Source organism: Chiroxiphia lanceolata, chromosome 1, assembly GCF_009829145.1.
Source record: "Chiroxiphia lanceolata isolate bChiLan1 chromosome 1, bChiLan1.pri, whole genome shotgun sequence".
NCBI classification, from domain to species: Eukaryota; Metazoa; Chordata; class Aves; order Passeriformes; family Pipridae; genus Chiroxiphia; species Chiroxiphia lanceolata.
In genome coordinates this window covers 68,715,315-68,734,042 of record NC_045637.1, presented here as the reverse complement: position 1 = coordinate 68,734,042, position 18,728 = coordinate 68,715,315, and the positions used below count along the sequence as shown (strand labels likewise).

Below are 18,728 nucleotides of genomic sequence, written 5' to 3'. Positions count from 1 at the left end.
AGGCTATACTACTGAATGATTCCTGTAAGGAATATATAAATGCTTGATTCCTTTGTTTTCTGTTTCTCTTTCCTCATTTTCACTCCCGCAGCTATCTTTGGGAACCTTCTGTTCTGTTATCTGTTCATTTCATTCCGTGTTGAACATGATACCCCTAAACTTGCCCAAAATTTGCAATTTTCCTAAAGCACCTTTGACCCCGGGGAAGTGGGGAAAGCATTAAATCATATTCAAGTTCAGTGTCTTAGAGCTGTCTACTACCCTTTGAAAGGGTTGTCTCCAGAGTGGGTGCAAGGATGACGTCCTTTGCCTCCTCTTCACCTCCTTGATGTGGCTGCCTTGGAGGCAGGCAGTGGACGGAGTGTGTGAGCAGGCTGTGAAAGCCGTGCACTAATGTGCTGATCTTGCTAGGGCACATGCCCTGGAGGGCATTTCTCATCTGTACCAGCTAATGTGCTTTCAGGCTCACCCCTGAACAGAGGACATGTTTAGTTTTGAGAATATTTAAGCTTTGATCCTGTCCCTGCCAGACATTGTAGCCATGGTCTGTGTGACCTCAGACTAGTTACTTACTATTTTTGTGCATCTGTTCTTCTTCTTTTGCAGTTAGCTGCAAGAATAGTCATTGAAGTATATGAAGTGCTCAAAAACTGTACTTCAATAGTCTGAACTTCAAAAAATGCCTTGCATGTTATTCCTTCCCTAAGTGAAAGCATTTGTTCTCCATGGGGGCTGGGTAACAGAAGGGCATTTATGGACAGGGTGGTAGCTTAGTCTTTTATGTTCTTTTATGTTCTTAAGAATTGGAATGGACATATATATGCTTTTTCAGAGTCAGAAGGACTTTGCACAAAATTTTTCCTGAATTAAAGAGTAATCAAAGGCACAGAGAATACAGCAGGATGATTCTCTCGTAGCTGGTTTCATCAGGCTGGTTTCATCTACCTACATCCTTCACAAGCAAATGCAATAAAGCAGGAGGTCTGTGTAGAGCAGACAGGTACCAGACACGGTGTCTGCAGTTTCTTACTGACTTTGTTCCTTCACCAATGTGATGCAGTGCGACCCATTTGATAGCAAATTCTGTAGTCAAATGTAGTGTAGATGCTTTAGTAAATGGCTATGCCTGAGCACCTGGCTCAGTACAGCCATAGCTACAACCTAACTTACCTAAGTAGCAACTAAGCTGGAGCTAACATGTGCCCTGTGGGTAGGATTCTAGGTGTAATATTTGTATAGTGTAATAATTTGGTATAATTTTGTATGCTTCATAATTTGGTGTGTTCCTACACAATTCAGCCTATCTGGCACTAATGGAAGACAGAAGGACATAAGCTAATGGTGTTCGAAGGTGTTGCACCGAATTTGGTAGCAGGTATCCACGTGGTTTCGCAAAAATTACTGGCAGGGGTGTTGTTCCTGAGTGTATTAACTGTGCCTAGCTAAACACACAGCTTCAGTCAGAGTTGTAGCTGTACTATTGCTGGGGAAGAAGAGACTGGGAACGCATACACTGCCAACCCCCACCTGGGTGGGATGTTTCCACCTGATACATGTTTCACATCCTAATCACCCTTGCCAGATTGGTGAAGGAAGCAGAATTTACAGAATGGAATAAGCTGCCTTTTTTTTTTTTTCTAATAAATTCTGTCTTCTTCCCTTATTCATGAATTTCCACAAGAAAAAGCAACTGCAGTCCCAACTTTTGGAATGGATCCAGATATCAAAGTTCAGTGTTGTAGTGGCAACTAAGTACTTTAGTTCAGTTTGAAGTTAGAGTAATTTAGCAAGAAGGGAATGTATTGCAAAGTGCTATTCAATCCCACACATACATTAGACAGCAAATGGTCTGTAGGTTATTATTATTTCATTTCAAATTTCTGTCAGTTGTGCTGCAGGAACAATTTTTTCATATAGAGTATTTAATTCTGGAAGCAATAGTCAGTTCTTAGTAGTAGAAGGAAGTAGCAGTGGACAAAACCTCCTGCACACTGGCAAATTTAGGGCATCTCTAAGTCTATCGTCAGTTCCATTCTTCATGAAACCATGTTACAGTTACATACCATAGACAACACCGACAGGGCCTTAACAGTGAATGTGGAAATCAGTTTCTGCAAAATTGAAGTTTACAAGCTGTATTTGCATTTCAGATCCATAGGCTGGCTGGGAGGAACTAGATGGCAAGTGTTGCATGTGGCTGATGGCATCTGGGAGGCTTGTTTTCTGTATGCCAGTGTGGCACACCAGTCAGGCTGTGTCCAACCCTATTTTCTGGTGCCCTCTGGGAACCAGCTTTAAGCCTGCCAAGTATTTTTACATACATTAGCAGATGCTTGTTCAGTCACACTTTTAAAATCTTATTTGAATGGTTGATTCTGCCCCACAATTTCCATGTAACTGTGCAGCAGGGCTCCCAGACATAAAATGCATGCAATAACTGCTCAGTTCTCCAGGACGCAATATTCAGTGTCACGTCTCCATCTCATGGAGACATTGGTCTGAGGGTCACTGTATCCATTAAGGGTACCACTAGATGAAACTTTTGTATCAGTCCATGTGTATAGCCATGTCTTCCCTTGGTGCTATTTCATTTAATAAATTAGGATGGTTTTAGTAACTGACTACCTAGCTCTGCTTTGCAAACTGGTACCCAGAAAGCAGCGAAAAGACGGTGTTAAGTGCACAGGAGCAGGATGTGGATGCTGTTACACAAGCATCGTGTGCTGTTACACAAGAGCATTTCTATGGGAGAAGGACAGTTTGAATCACAACTGAATGAGAAGTGGAAAAAATACGAAGGCCTGTTGTAATGACAGTGACAGTCTCCTTGTGTGTCCTCACCCTGCAGGACCAGGGAGGCAAAGGAGCCTGAACCTTGAGAGTCGCAGCATCCCCACTGGAGGATGTGGATGCACAGCAGCAGGCATGTGTTGGTGGCTGCCCAGCGAGGACAAATGGCTATGTAGAGCAAGGCCATGGGAGGACAGCACTACCTGACAAGACAGAGCTTCTGTTGATGGCCTTTCTCCCAAACTGATGCCAGTCCTGCGGTGAAAGTGGCAGTTTTGCAGGTTTTCTTCTGTGTTGAGTTGAAGTTCTGGGCCAGCTTCCACTCTCATTTAGGAAAGACACACTTTTTGTTTAGGAATTAATGCCTGACTCAGTTTTGACTTTGTCTGTGGAGATGGATTTTCTCTGTGCTACCAAGCTAGATAATGAACTGCAGCCCTCTTACAGCATAAACTAGCTCTGCCTAAGGAGGAAATGCTTTCACAGGGATGGGTTTGCTAAATAGAATCACTAGCACAATCATTTTCACCTTGACCCAATGCTCCATCCTTCTGGGCTCCTGAAATAGCTGTGATGTTGATTAATTCATGCACTTTATGCATGTTTGCTGTACAGCTGGAAAACAAGCAACAAGCAAGAATTTAACTTTCAGACTTTCTTTGGAGGTTGATGCAGAATTTGGACAGATTCTCCAGAAACACAGTGGCCGAGGTGATTGAATCCATCAAGCATAACAATGTGAAGAGATATCATGGGGATATGATGCAAACTTTCGCAGTTCAGTGATGAGGACTGTCAGCAGAAGCCTCAAAATAAATGCTCGATTTGTTGAGATGGTGTGCTTTTTTGTGGCCTCTTTCCAGAACTGGAAAAAGTCAAGCAACCTCAAAAACTTTGCAAAGTCACAATGTATGAACTGATGGTAAAAGAAAGTGGAGGTTGACTAATAGAAGGCAAATTAAAATGTTTGGAAAATTCATAATGGATATAGAAATTAAAAAAAAATCTTTCCCAAAAGGTAATATATCTAAATCAGCATAAAACAAAAAACCACTAGCCTTTAGAATTTTGTCTAGTGGTGCAACCCCAGCTCAATGGAGTGTGAAGCATGACAACCCATCCATGGCAACTGCAGGTCATTTCCACACCATGGTTTGTATGCTCTAGTAGGAACAAAGCTTGGTATCTCCAAGTTACACAACTCCACAACTCTGAAGTAATCTCAGTGTTCAACCAGAGATATTGAGTGTGAAGAATGAAGGGAAGCTCCTTAAAATAAAGGCCATATGAGATACTTACCCTAAAGCTGCAAGAGCCATTGAAATAATTGCTAGCTCCTTAACCTTTCAAGAAAAAAATTATCTGAACTGTAAAAAATGGAGGATTAAAGAGTGAGGAGGGGGGAGAGAGAGAAAACTAGTAAGAGAAAGACACTTTTAATTTGCAACCTGCTCTCTTCATCAGAATTACTTTAAGATAATCAGACAGATGCAGATGTTTCTTGGAAGGAAATGCTTGAGTGGTGAAGGTGAATATGATGGTTGGATAATACATGCTTGCAAATTTGACAGGTTACATTATCTTTTATTGACATCCAAACAGAACTGCCAGACTCTGGAGGCTTTATTTTTGCATCAGCCTCTTTTTTTATGACATCTGCCATCTTTAGAAATTAAACAAACTTTTTATTGCTGAGTTTTAGCAGAGTATTTCAAGCAATCTTGACTGCTTCTAGGTAAATTGTGTGATATGTGATGTGCTTCTGACTTTAACCTGCATTTTTTCTCCTTTCTTTTTTTTTTTCTCTAAAATCATTCAAAATAATTTATGAAATTCACTCTATGTTGTAATCTAACTTTGATCTGGGGAGACAATACCAAAGCAAAATAGAAAAAGATGGATTATAGTTCCTGCATTAATAGACTTGCAGAAAAAACCCCCGTGCACTTTGTGAAATGAGAAAGATAAGAGCATGAATTAATAATGCTTTAACAGCAATGGCACAAAATCCTTGAACGGTAATGCTCCCAAACTACTCATATTGATTTAAAATCTATATTTAAGACAGTTAGGTCTAGAAGTCCCCCTTCAGCCACATCAGATATAGATTTTCAATTTACAGGATTATTTTAAATCACAGTCTTTAATTCAGAAAATATCATACAAAGCTTTCCATGTTTAAAAGTAAATTCCTTTCTTTTGCTCTCTCAAGTTATGCTAGTTAAAGTTTAACAATCACCACTGATAAATGCTCGTGCATGACCATGTCAAAACAGAACCACAATGCCCCACAGAGGCCTTGTCCTAGGTTGCATGGTTATTGGCTTTGGAGTCTAGAATGAGGGAAATCCCACTGTGGATACTGATCTGAAGAAGATGAGGCTTACGGGGAGCTTAAGGTTACTGAGGGCCAAATTCTGCCTGAGGTGATATGTACCTATTGAGTACCACAAGGGTTTGTGTTCATGCAAGGGCAGAGTTTGTCAAAATTGTTTTACTACTAATAAATAGAGATTGATCTTCTTAAAAAATAAAGTTAGCCAGATCTTTGCTCTATATTGAAGTAGCAGCAATAAGAATTGATTATTGTTTTCTTGTATTCCAAAACAGTTCTTGAGGACTTTGCTGGAAGTGTGCACTGTTCAAAGGGAAATGATTACAGCCTGCAGCTACATTAATGTACTGATGTGTAATTAGTACAGTGTCACCTTAAACAGCAAATTAATTGGAAGTAGTTAGGTAAATTGTAACACATACCCACATTTATTTTTCTATAAAATGACTGCAACTTTTAGTGTGCCCCAGCAAAAGTGCCCTCACTAAAGAAAAAGATGAACTGGTGTGAAACAGATGTGAAACTTAATTAGAAAAACTAAAGAGTATTTGTCATAAACTTAGAAATTGTAACAAAGAGTGGGGGCTGGGAAAGAAAATTAATTCTTCTTAATAACGGTGGCAAGAAATTTCTCCCTTAGCTAATAATAGTAGTGGGCAGAGAAGGCAGTATCCAGATCCAAAGGAAAGTGCTAGTTTTTAATGGCTTGAAGATGAGGACAAATCACTCCCGTCTTGAGTTCAAATTCACATTCTGTGTCTTCAGTATTCCTGTGATGTGTTTCTGGAACTGGAAAATAACTCCCTTCCCATTTTGGGTCCAGCCACACCAACAAATTTTAAGTGTGGGTTTGGTGGTGGAAGTCAGAATTCCTGTCAGGCCTCCAGTTTATAGGTTTGATTTGATGGCCAGGTCTGGAATGGAATCTCCTTGCCCCAGAGAAGGACCCCTTGGACACCTCTGAGGTCACATGAGCACATTATATCTATTCTTGCTCGTTATGCAAACCACAGAAGTAATGACTGTCTGGCTAATGATATCACCACTGATTGTTCTCAAATGGCTCACTATGAAGATTACGCTGGCCAGTTTAGCTGAGAGGCAAAATTTCAATGATTATTCACTGCAGCTTCCAGCTTCCTCTCACAATAGGAGAGAGAGGGGAGTGAAATACCAGGCAAGAGGTGATTTGCAAATCTCTCCCTCCCTTCCATCAGTATTCATCATGACTCAAAGCTTATAGCCATGGAGTGAAAGATGATTGCACTGTCAGACTAGGGAAATGGATCCCGAGGAATGAGCAGGTTTCCCATTTGTCCATAAATCGACTTACCCTTGTTGGTAGCATAAAACAGGTAAAAGGATGGGCTGTATAGAGCAGGTTACCGTGCTAATGCATCCTGCTTATTATTTGAGATGTTGCACAGAGCAGACAATGAAACCCTTCCAAAGAGGCTTGTGGGCTCAGACCAACTTCTCAGAAATGCCTTCAGTGAACAAAAACAAGGCGACACGAGAGAAGGAAACATAGAATAATTAATTGGAATCTTCTCTAACTCAAATGATTTTCATGTTTTTTCTACAGGGCATCAGCAAATTTTTAAGGATGCAATTTCAGCTCTAACCTTGAATTTCCTTGCTGTGGAAATGGGATAGAGTGAATCATTTAGCTTTATCTGAACATAATTTTTCTGTAAAAAGCAGATTAATTCTGGGTCCCAAGATTCTAGTACTCTGTTTTGATTTCCTTTTAGTGCCTATATAGGCACAGTTTAGGGAATTGGTAAGACAGATGGAGCTTGGCGTGATTTTTTTTTTCACACTGAATATGAAAATGGTTGGGTTTTTTTTACTATGTGGCTGAGATAAGAAAGGCAGGTGGCTGGAAATAACTAATTTCTAGATAAACTGTATAATTCTTAGCAAAAATCTCAGAATATATACACAAAAAGATTTGGGGATTCTTCAAGCTTCAGACTAATGGCTGAAAACTGTTGTTGCACTTGTCATTAGACAACCTTAAGAGCCATGTTATTGTCAAAAATACTGATGGCATTCCTTTTGATGCCCTTATATGGAAAGACCAGACCTTTTAATTCATAGCTTTGTCCTTTGCCTAATCTGAGCTGTGACTAGTTGAACTGTACTTTGTTCCATGGAAGATAAATCTGGAAATGAACAAAGCTGATAGCTATGAGTTTTATTTGAAGTAGATAGGAAAACTTAAAAAAAAATTAAAATCTTTTGAACAGAAGTTTGAGGAAACAGCTTATGTAGTTTGCTAAGTTCTGTTAATGTGAGTACTTATCATGAGAGTGCCTGTACAGGCAGTCGGTCATCTTCGTAAAAATAGCAGCTAAGTACACTTCATTTCCTCTCCTGCTTCTTTGAGTTTGTTTGGAGAAGCAAAAGTACCAAGCAAAGTAGTGACAGCATAAAAGTAATATATGGAAGGTCAGGGACAAAAAACCAATAAATCTGCCAAAGATATTTTGAACAGAGATAGTAATAATCTTGTGTTGTATACCTGGCTCCATAGTGCTGATCTTTATTGTAATGCACAGCAATATACTGTACTGGATTGACATTTTTATATAAATATATATATATATATATATACACACACACACATACACATATATAAAGGGATTTTCAAGCTCTGCTTTTCAAAGTGTTTTAGTTGAGAATGAATTGTAAGTCCACAAGGAAAAGAACATATACAAGTAAATACTGTGCTCATAAGAAATTCAACAACAGCTCTGAATATTTTCATTAGCATTAATTTATGACTTAAGTTGAGCAAGCAGTAGAAAAACATGCTGTCCTGTGACTATCTGCTTGGATTCACAAGTGAATTTCAATTTAACTCTTTGAACCATTTCAAAGGGTTGTTTTATGTGGATATTTGGTACCGAGCTTTATTAGCAGAAACTGTTCTCAGCGATGCTCCTTTTAAATTCATAAGTTTGGATGTTCACCAAAAGTGATTTGTTCAGCTGCATATCCATAGCGTTAGTTAGTTAATTAGACAGCTAACCTCATCAGGAGTAAGTTTTACGTGGCTTATATAATTAAGAAATGCAATGTGATTTGCAAATGTTCACGACTCCTTATGAGTGATCTGCAGACCTGGAATTAATAATTATGAAGGCATTCATAAATAATTCTGCATAACAAATTTGAAAATGTTGTGATCCGTATAAGGGCAATTTGCAAACAAGAAACAAAAGGCAACATTTGTTTTTACATGATTAGTTGCTAATTATTTGCTTAGCTTTATCTACTATTGAAAGAACAGGTGCTGGCAAAGTTGCCAAAAAAATGCTTTTAGCCTTCAAGATCTGGAGATCATGCTGGAAAGGCAGTAGGGCTAATTTAAACTACTGTGAGCTGGCATGTCTTTGCTGAGGTCAACTGAATGGCAGCTTTTAATTCCAGGTCAGAATTTGGCCTTTTTGCTCCAGGTTGGCAGCTACTCTGGTTCTTTATCCATTTACTGTGTTGACAGTAGCAAAAGCACACAGTGTTATCTGTGCATGTGATTTCCATTCTTCTCCACTTCTCTTTCACAGATTGACACTTAGGTTGAATTCAAAAGTGCAGGAAAAGAGCTTTACCTATGAAAGGAACCTACACGCCAGAGGGTTTGCTCTAAACTATTGTGAGACCTCCGGCTACAACACAGGACATGGGAGCTTTTCTGAACCCTCGTGTCTTGTGTTGCAGCCAGAGGGGCACATCTTTTCAACTGAGTCTGAGACAAGTAGAAGAAACCAATGTGGAAGAGATGTAAAGAAAAAATGAGAGACGAGTACAGGCGTGGGACTTCACTGAACATCTAAGAGAAGCAGACTCAGGAATGTGATCCTTGGCATTAGCCTTTGAAACTTTCTCCTAGATCCAGAGGAGATTCTGTCAGATTTCTGCCTGTTCTTTAGTGCAGGTTGAAAGATCTGAATCAGGTAGCAAAAGTTACTGTACTTACAATGCTACTAGTATTGATCTTTTTTGTTTCTTTTTGCAAATTTGACTAGGATCACTGAATTAAACACTAAACTGTTTGCATGTATCTCATGATCTGTGCTTTTGAGACTCAGCAGTTTTGTTTCTGTCCTTCAGGAGTTGTAGGTGTGAGTTTTCTGTAGAAATAGAATTAAGTATCCTCACAAGTTTTGAGCAGAGAGCATGTATATGATTAGCATTGAACTTTTTTGCTTCTCACTTGGACAAATTTTTCACTTTTTCAGCAGCTGAGTTCAGGGTGTGCCTGAGCTTGGGTGGGAGCTGCAACACAATTTCTTTGTTTTGGCTTAACTTTACCACTTGATTAAAATATTGCATGCTTTATGTCCCATCTAATAAAGTATACTCAATTGAAATCTTTTCTTTTTAATGCTGCATTAGACTGGATATACTGGGATACAATGTTTTAAATATATGCATTAAAAATATATTGAAATACCGAAACACTCAGAAGAGGACGCTGGAATTGTATTTTGAGTTGTTAAAATAACGAGGATGATTAAAAATGGCCATGTTCCCATCCTTCCATTTTGTCATCTTTTAGGAAGCTACAGAAAACGTTTCCTCATGTGGCAATAGACACGTTTAGATTTTCGCATAAAAGCTGAATAATTTAGAGTATGTTTCCAGACTGTCTCTGATCATTCAGACTTTGCCCCATTCTGTATTGATTGATTTCAGTGAGAACACACACAAAACAAAGCTCTGTTCAAGGGGTTAAGAATAGCAGGAGCTAAACCTTGTATCATCACAAGACAGATTTTTTTTTTACGATTGCCTTACAAGATAAATATTTACTTTTCTAGTCCATTTTAGATTGCTATTTCCTGTGGGAAAAATAGAAAGGTAGTTATAAGAAATGTAAATAAATACTCTTACCTTCACTCTTCTGATCAGGCTCAGTGTTTCCTGCACACTTTCTATAGTTATCATATAAATGAGAGAGAATGCTTTCATTAAGAAAGTGGCCTTCTGGCTCAGTACTCCTGGCTTACTTTTCAATGCCATTTACATTCTTCTGTTTGTTTTTCTGAGCTTTGGTGCAAGTTCAGCAGAATGAATTAGCAAAATAACCCATTAGACACTGATGATCCGTTGCCATCTATTATCCCTTTAATTCCCACTGGCTTAAAAAGTCCAGTTGTTGCATCCCTGTGTGCATGTGTCTCTGCGTCCAGGGCCTCTTTCAATCCTGGGAGCATAAAACCTGATAATCTGAAAATTTTTGCTAGAGAAGCTCCATCTCACAGTATTCTCAAATACAAGTCACGTTCAGACATCTTCTGAGGGAAAAAGGAGTGAGAAAAACTTTCCTATCCCAGTGGAAGACGTTGGAGGTGTCAACACTTCAGGAGGAAACAGGAACACATGCACCTGGATAGAAGAGCAGAACTCTGGGTGTAGATCTCTGCAGTTGCAAAGTTTACTACAGCCTAAGCATTTTACCTACTGATTTTTCTGTTTCTGAACTATCCCATGTGGGCTAGCAAAAAATTCCAAGAGCTTTCTAAAATACTCAGAGTGAAGGATGTACTTTGGGGGTTTTCCAGTGATCTTTATTCAAATACTTTGCTTCCTGTTGCATACATTAAGTTTTGCACTTGAATTACAAAGCAAATTATTTGAAAGAAAATTATGCCTATACTGCAGGAGAGTTTTTTTTTTGTTTGTTCTGGAATCTACCAGCTAGACCATACCAGTTGAGAAGATTTTTCCAGGTAGCTAACCATCAAACTGTAGCCAAACCTCTAGTTTAAAGAAAAAAAACCCCAGCAGTTAAGTATAGTTTAAGCACACCCCCCCCGGAAGTATTGTTATTATAAACTGTAATTAGTGGTTTTAACTCAGCAGTATTTCATTTCTCTTGCAGGAGAAAAAGCTTCCTAGCTGAGCATCTTTGTTAGAGCTGTCAGTGTCTGCTTTCATAAAAGGAAAAGAACTGTGATCGAAAACGGGTAATTTCTTGGCAGTTTAGATGCACACCCCGCCAATCAGGAAAGCCAAGGCCTCCTAATGATATTAAAATAACAGAAAATGGAATTTTGTCAAACATTCAGATGTTTTTCAGAGAACCTATTTGCTCAAGTGAGAAGTTTATTTGTTGGTGATGGCTGAATACTTAATTACAGTAGCTGTACTAAATATCACTACTGGCACTTGAGATATATTTAGATTCAGCTCCCTCTGTCTCAGAAAACCCAGCAATTAAAATGCAGCACTGTAACATAACTTAACTGATAATAGGTATAGGGCTGAGGAAGCTTTGAGATATTGCCAAATCTGCTATGGAAACCATAGATGAAGAATGAAAATGGTGTGAACAGTTTCTTCCTGTACTAGTCAGACCCCTTACTCAGTTCCGTCTGTGCAACATGTAGCAGTACAGGGATTTTCTGGGGAATCTGAGGGAGTTATATGCCTTTGACAGTAATAATCACTACAGCATTAGTCTTACTGTCTATAATTTATCTGCTTCACAAGATTTGCTTCAAATAATGAACCAAAGCTTAGTCCTGAACAGACCTAAAGTATCCCTTTAAAAGGCTCTTTTCTTTTTCCTTTCCTCGCACATGAGGTTTATCCATCCTTTGGATTTTGAATTGCAGCATGTGATTCCTTCCCATTTTGTCTGACTTCTTGCACAGATAGCACAAGTCTACACGATCATTCCAGTTGTCCCCATAAGGGCTTTGATTTCGTCTTGAGTTCTCAGATGGTGATAGAGAAGGAGACTGAGTGTGGGACATAAAACCTCAAGGTTTATCCTAAGCGCGCCTGAACCTTTTGTGATTTCATCAGTTCTCTTCTTCCCCATTCTCCTCCTCCCTCTTCTCTGAGTACCCTAAGCCCCTCTGATTTAATGAATACTAAAGTAGTTAAACCCTATTAAGGCTCAGACCCTCAGACAGTCCCAGGACAGAGCACGTAGCAGAATGCAAACTCTAATATGTAATTCTTGATTGTGTTTTTAACTGTCATCCATGTGCAGGAAACCCAGCACGGTACATCTTGAAGGGCAAAGTGGGAAGGCATTGTCTCCTAGGCACATACTGGTTTGACTTTGCTGGAGGAAACCTGCTTTGCAACGTGGAAAAAGCCTGCACTCTTATGGGCTCTGAATTTTCCAGGAGTTGCATTAATTGAGAAAAAGAGATGTAATAAAGACCTATCCTTGTCCTCATTTAAGCTCTGCTTAGGCTTAAAAGTCCCATGCAGTTCACTGAAAAAGTTTCTCCATCCTTCTTCAAAACATGGAACGTATTGATTGTCAGAGCTCCGTACTGACAGGATATGGAACTGACTTAGCCTGTTTATCCATAAAACAGTGGCACTATATAAGTTACTTTAGCCAGTGAGTTGCTTGGAAAGCAAAGGGGCTGTTTGTATTTGCAGGCTGATTCAGTCTGTGATCACTATGTAGAGCATGAGAATAAAAGTGACAATTTATTCAAACCACACAAAAAAATATTATCTGTCATTTACAGCACCATTCTTTAAAGCTCCTTTTCTTTCAGTATGTTTTTTAAATTGAATTATTATATGTATAGTGCACGTCTTTGTTTCACTGAGTATTTAATTGACAAAAACCTCATTTTCAACTGAAAACGGCAGCTTTGCTGGAAGCATAATAATCCATGCACCATTAGCCTTGGTTATAGTCAAAAAGAAACAGTAAAAATGTCACCTTCTAGCTCAGGTCAGCTTCCTGAGTGGATCACATGTGGTGTTTGTTCACCTTACTGACTAAAATAAATCTTACTCCTCTTGGCTGTAAGAACAAAGCAGATAATGGATATGGAGGTGGGCTTCAGGCTGTGTCACATATATTCAGCAGAGATTAATTTAGTACTTTAATGAAGAATGTTTATCAGTAGTTATGATGCAGAGGAAACATCCATTAAGAGCCTTGGGTGAACTTCCAGTAGTCAGAAAATAGATTGTCCCTGTACATTAAACCTAGCCAAGGGGGCATGGTGAGCATGTGGGTCCCCATAGTATTCCTTGAATGGGGCCAGGCTAGGCAAGGCACGCCAGCTGGGGGGACATGCCTCCTCCTGCAGGTGAAGGAAGGGAGCAAGGCAAGGTCTGGCAGAGCAATCCCGTAACTCTGACACCAGAGTGGTGGACACCAAATCCCAATTGGAGTGATGGGGTAAGTCAGATCAGTGCCTATGGCATCAGGAACGTGCAGAGGAGGTTTCTTCCCTCTTCACACTGACCTGCAAAGCCAGCTAGCTGTGAAAGGACATTTTTCAAAGTTGTCTGCTTTTTTTAAGGCAGACTGGCTTCTGTGGCGTTACAAACCCTGTTGTGAACCCTCCTGCATTCTGCTGTTGGATGACAGGATGACACCATGGCAGCGTTGCTGGCTGTCATGCGTGCAGTATCAGACTGTTGGCCCTCACCCCAAGTGTAGGCTCTTGTCTGGCCCCACTGTACTTGTGACAATTTTCTCCCTTCTCTCTGCTCTCCAAAGATGAGGCAGAACCAGTAGCAGAAGGGAGATTGGTGGGATTTTCTACATAATGCCATTGGTACATCTTTTCCTCACCATCACTGTGCCAGAGAAGAGCTGTAAGCTATATGAACCCAGAGGGGGGTTTTGGTCATATGGTGCAGCTGGAGCAGGAGGGAACTCTACTGGGATTAGGGCATTCCATTAGGGCAACATGGGAGTGGGCAAAGGCTCCCAGCTTAGGTCACTGTGCTCTAAGGGGGCTGGGAGGGAGTGAGAGAGGAAGGGAGAAAGAGTCAGGGGCTGAGGGAGAGAGAAAGGAAGAGGAGATCCAGACCCACATCCTTCAGGACTGCACTGCCTCCCCCTCCTCCTCCAGGTTTTGCAGTGTGTACTTATACCAAGATACTACTTCGATGTCAACTTTGTGGTTGTTTGGATTGCCATTGGACCTCAGCATTTGACGCAGAAATGGAAAACCACGGTCTCTGCTTTAATTACAGAAGGAGGCTGGGACTGTTTTGAATTTTGAAGTCATGACAATCAAAAAGGTTGGAAAGGAGAATGGTACAGAAAAGGAGACAAAAAAAAGAGCATATGTGGGTGTGTGCAGGTGTACTCTTCAGATCATGAACTGAAGAGAGAAGAGGTGCAAAACACTTGGGAGCTGATGTTAGAGATGCCTGTTTCCCTCATGTTCATCCGGAGCAATTCCATCAACTTCTGAGCCATGTCGCTTCCCTTTAGAGTGATGGGTCATGAAACTTTGCTTAGTCTTTGCTGCATGAGCCATTTCAATTATTCGGAAGAGTTGCAAACCTGCAAGCTGAACCTGAACGTCATTCACAAAAGCTGCTCCCTTTACTTTTCCCTCCTGTGTGGGCGCATCACATTGGGTTACTCAGGCAGTGCTACAGTTCGGCGTTCTCTGTTTGAATTTGATCATGAACACTGCAAAAGACAAACACATTTCCTTCCACTCTGCTAGCAGGGCAAAAGCAAGAAGTGGAAAAGGCACTGAGATGAAAGACATAAATACAGGTGGAACATATCCACTGGGTAACGAACAAACAATACCCAGGATAGATGGAACATACTTTCAACACTGTTGCAGGACAGGGCAGGCTTTCCTGTTCCCACACATGGTGTGTAGCTACAACTGTGGCTGTCATGGGCATCCTAAAGAAACACCAAGTCCATCTGGCAGAGGGTTCCAAACTTTCCATGGTGTCAATTTCCCCAGAATGCCTCATTGTATGTACTGGGGCAGTTCCAGACAGGGAGCCAGTGGCAGCCCTCCACGTGCATCCTGGAATTGAGCTGAGTATCCAGTGGGCACTGGCTCACTGCAGCACACTCACCTGCAAGGTAGCAGATTTCAAGGCCCAGTCGGTGTTGGAAGTGTCCTCCCTTCTCACTCCCAGCCAGGAGAAGCCTCTGTGTGCTGGGGACCGCAGCTTAGTCACTCTGCAATGTGCATCTCTCTTCCTCTCCTGGTGCGGAGTAGGGGAGAGTGGGGAAAGGAGGAGAAATTGGTTATGAGCACCAGTAGGCTGTCACCACCTAAAATATTGGTCCCAGAGGACTGCACTTCTGTGTGGGTGCCTCTGCCCTATGTGAGGAGTGGGAATCACATCGAGGTTGGGAAAGCTGGGTTCAGTCAAAGCAGCTACCTTTAAAAGGTTTGTGGGAAATTTAAATGCTGGGCTCCTCTAGCAGGCTTCATAGCCCCTTCTCCAGGTTTTTTTAATTGTGGATTACCCCTCCTCCCTCAAAAGTATGTTTTTTCATGCAAGAGAAATCAACAGTAATGCAGTCATTGTTGATCTAATCTCTTCCTTTTGCTTAATTTTGTTAACATCATAAAAAGAAAAACAAAATTCTCTTTTTTACTGGGCCTCCTATGGTCGCTGTTGATAGCAGAGGCCAGTGCTGAGGAAGCACCTGGAGCCTTCCAGGTCTGTTGATCTTTTTTCAGCAGAGGACTCCAGTATAACCAAGTTAAATTGGCCAAACCCTTTTATTAGCAGTGTACACTGCTGCACAGGCTAGGTGATATAGTAAGGGCTAAATATAATAAGGGCTAAGAAAGGCCTTGCAAACTATTTAAAGGGAGAGTCAATAATTCTTATGTGCTGCCGCCTTCTCTGCAACAGATCCATCCACATGTATTATAAGAAGAGCTGAATCACTGCATTATAAATAGGCTCACCACGTATTTTTTCTCCCTGAAAATAATTTCAAACCCAACATGCCTACTCTATTCACTTTGAATTACTGCTCCTAAGAAAAGAGAAGATGGTGACATTTTCTAACTCTTTCTACTTTCCCCAGTAGTCTGACTGTTAAAAGCCTTGACTGTTAGCCTTTGGGATGCAAACCTGCTCCTATTTAAGTCAATATGAGTTTTATCATTGACTTAATTGGAAGTGAGATTGAGCCATTGGGCATGTGAGTGGCTTTGTGTAGAGCTTGAAATAAAAAATAAAGCAGACTTAGGCAAAATGTAGTGCCAATTTTTTCATCACAGCGATAACCCAGCTTTGCCCAGCCTGCCCATAGTCATGCTAAGAGGAAAGCCTAACCTCTAAGGAAGCGCTCATAATATTATAGCTTAATTAGTTTATGGGAGAAAAATGCTGAAGGGGAGAGCCGCTCCTGTTGTTAGATATTTTAGCATTGCAACGCTGACTAATGTTGTCTTCTCAACACTAAGGTAGCCAGAGTCCTTGCCCTGTTCCACTGCAGCCTGCTCAGGATTCTGTGCTTCCTCCTCAAGCCTCGGTTTTGGTTTAATGACAGTCATGCCGAGTGCCTCTGAAAGCACAGAAACATTGCTTTTCTGTGTGTCTAATTTGCCTGTTACTAACATTATCCCCAATCTTTTAAGTAGGTGATTATTAAGCAAAGAAATAGCAGTGAAGCAAGGAAAGAATGTGATAGGGAGATTTACTGTGTGGGAGGCAGAGATAAAATTAGATTTCTTTAAGCTATGTAGTACAGTTATTAGGAAGTTAGGCTAATTTTTCAAGGAGCTGTCGCTTAAATAACCTCATCTTATTATTCATGCTGAGGTATTTACTACAGAAATTTCTTCCCCCAGGTCATCATTTTTTCCAGCAGAAGTTGGGAAATCAACAATTGTTTGCACACCCGAATAATGCAATGACATGTTACGGTAATGCAAATAGTAGATTATTAAAGGACATGATTTAAAAATACTCTGCTGGTTCTAGTGGAATTTGTTTGTTTGGCCTCTTTTAGTATTTTCACCATCTCTTTCAAAATTTTCCATTCACGGTCTCAGTAGAGACAGCAGTAAATTTTTCCCACCTTGATTTGTTCTTAATGCTGCTTCTTATTATCTGCTGACTTTTCTAGAGGTGCTCCGGCATTAATCCCAGTGACTGTTAATAGCACCCAGTATCTCCACCACCACAGAATTCTGAAGTGTATTTTCTTTTCATTACTTCCTTTTTCACCCAGCTCTGTTCTGTTGCTCCCACTCCTATCATGTGTATGAATTAATCAGACTTACTTGTAGGCTAAACTATGGACTCTTAGGAGCATGTGTAGCTCTTTACACAGAATACATTTTCCAAGACATGAACTGGAAGGTAGTCTCAAATCGTTTGTGGGTTTGGCAGTCCCACACTGCTTGGCAAAAGTTTCCACTTAATGCTTCTTTCAACAAAATGTCTCCAGCTCTGCTTCTGTTTTGTTTTGTTTTACAGGACTGTTTACAGGACTACCTTAGCATGTACTTCTCAGCTCCAATCTGCTGGCACACCAGCCTGAGCACTCCTCCTGACCTTCCCAGTGAGCTAGGAGAGATCTGCATAAACCCATGTGGCTCTTTACTGCAGAGTCAACTCCTTAAAACTCAGGGGGACTCAAAGTCTTCTATAAATGAGGATACTGCTGGAAGGTGGCAGGTTATGGTGTTTATACCAGAAAACATAATAAAGGGATCAAGGGGGGGGGAAACAGGACATGCTTTTGCCATACTTTAGTTATTTGCAATCTTAGCATAATCTCTTGCCACCGGTGGTTTGCCAATAAAATGGGTCCTTCCTGTTTCAGAGACGACACTTCCATGCTGTTGGCTGTGACCTGCTCACATGCCAAAGGCTCCAGGTGTAGAAAAATAGTCAGCACACCGTGCAGAGCTGTGCTGCTCACAACGCATGTGATTTAATTTGAGGACAGGGATACTGAAATGAAGATCATCTAAAGTACCTCAAAAATGTCTAAGATTTAGGAGCCTCCTTAAAGTTACAAATCCATGTGTACCCAAGACTTCTCCAGGTTAGGCAGTGAAGAGACACTCTTGCTTCCACAGAGTATTGACTACTGATCTCCTGTGTCAGAGTGCATGTAGCTGTTCCTCTAGGACAAATTTGGGGAGTTTGGGCTTACCACAAATTTAATTTTTTTCAAAAGAAATGTTTGCTTGTTTAAAATGAGGTAGAATATGAACATGAAGGTGAGAAAAATGTGTCCTTAAAACATGGACTCCGTTCTAGTAGCTGAAAGGGAAAGTCTTAACCAGCTCTTGGGCCTGATGCCTCCAAAGCAACAGCAAATGGGAAAAATCAGTTTTGAAAGCAACCACTTTGGTGCATGTAAGTAGATGTAAAAAATGCTGGGGAAGCTCTGAAGTAAGATGGAAAAAATTAATATGACTTGTTCGGCTGGAGTGGAAAGTGGTGCATTTTTTAAAGTGCTAAGAATAGGAAAAGATGAACATAGGGTTGTTGGGAGATGTATTTGTCTCTGAAACTTCAGTGACTGCAGTAATTAAGCAGCACCAAGGAACATATTTTCAAGGCAGGTACGGAACTGGTGGAGTGCTAGCAGAGACAAGGACAGCGCATTAGTGACGTACAAACATCTCACCTCTGCTGCTAACTTCTCCTTGTGCTGCTCTAGGTCCACACGCTTCCTTCCCTCCTCCTTCCCCTCTGTCTCTCTTTCTCTCATTTCTTTCTCTTTCTTTCTTAACATGAGGCTAATGCATACGCTTTTTATTAGCACCAGTAGGGCAAGGACAGCGGCTGAATCTGCCAGGCAAATCTGTATGCCCAATTCACAAGATTGTCAGGCTCCTCTCATTCCCAGAAC

The 18,728-nt window shown here is 40.7% G+C and overlaps 1 long non-coding RNA gene across 2 annotated transcripts in view; it reads left to right on the top strand.

The window, feature by feature from the left end:
• Positions 1-18,728, top strand: part of LOC116795696 — a 54,943-nt gene that overhangs the window by 34,614 nt on the left and 1,601 nt on the right. Inside the window, exon 3 of one of the 2 annotated variants that reach the window (XR_004360134.1) lies at positions 8,698-8,768. The exons of the other annotated variant lie outside the window; for it this stretch is intronic. This is a non-coding gene — a long non-coding RNA (uncharacterized LOC116795696). Of the gene's footprint in view, positions 1-8,697; positions 8,769-18,728 lie in introns of those variants that run through there. 2 annotated transcript variants of the gene reach the window in all.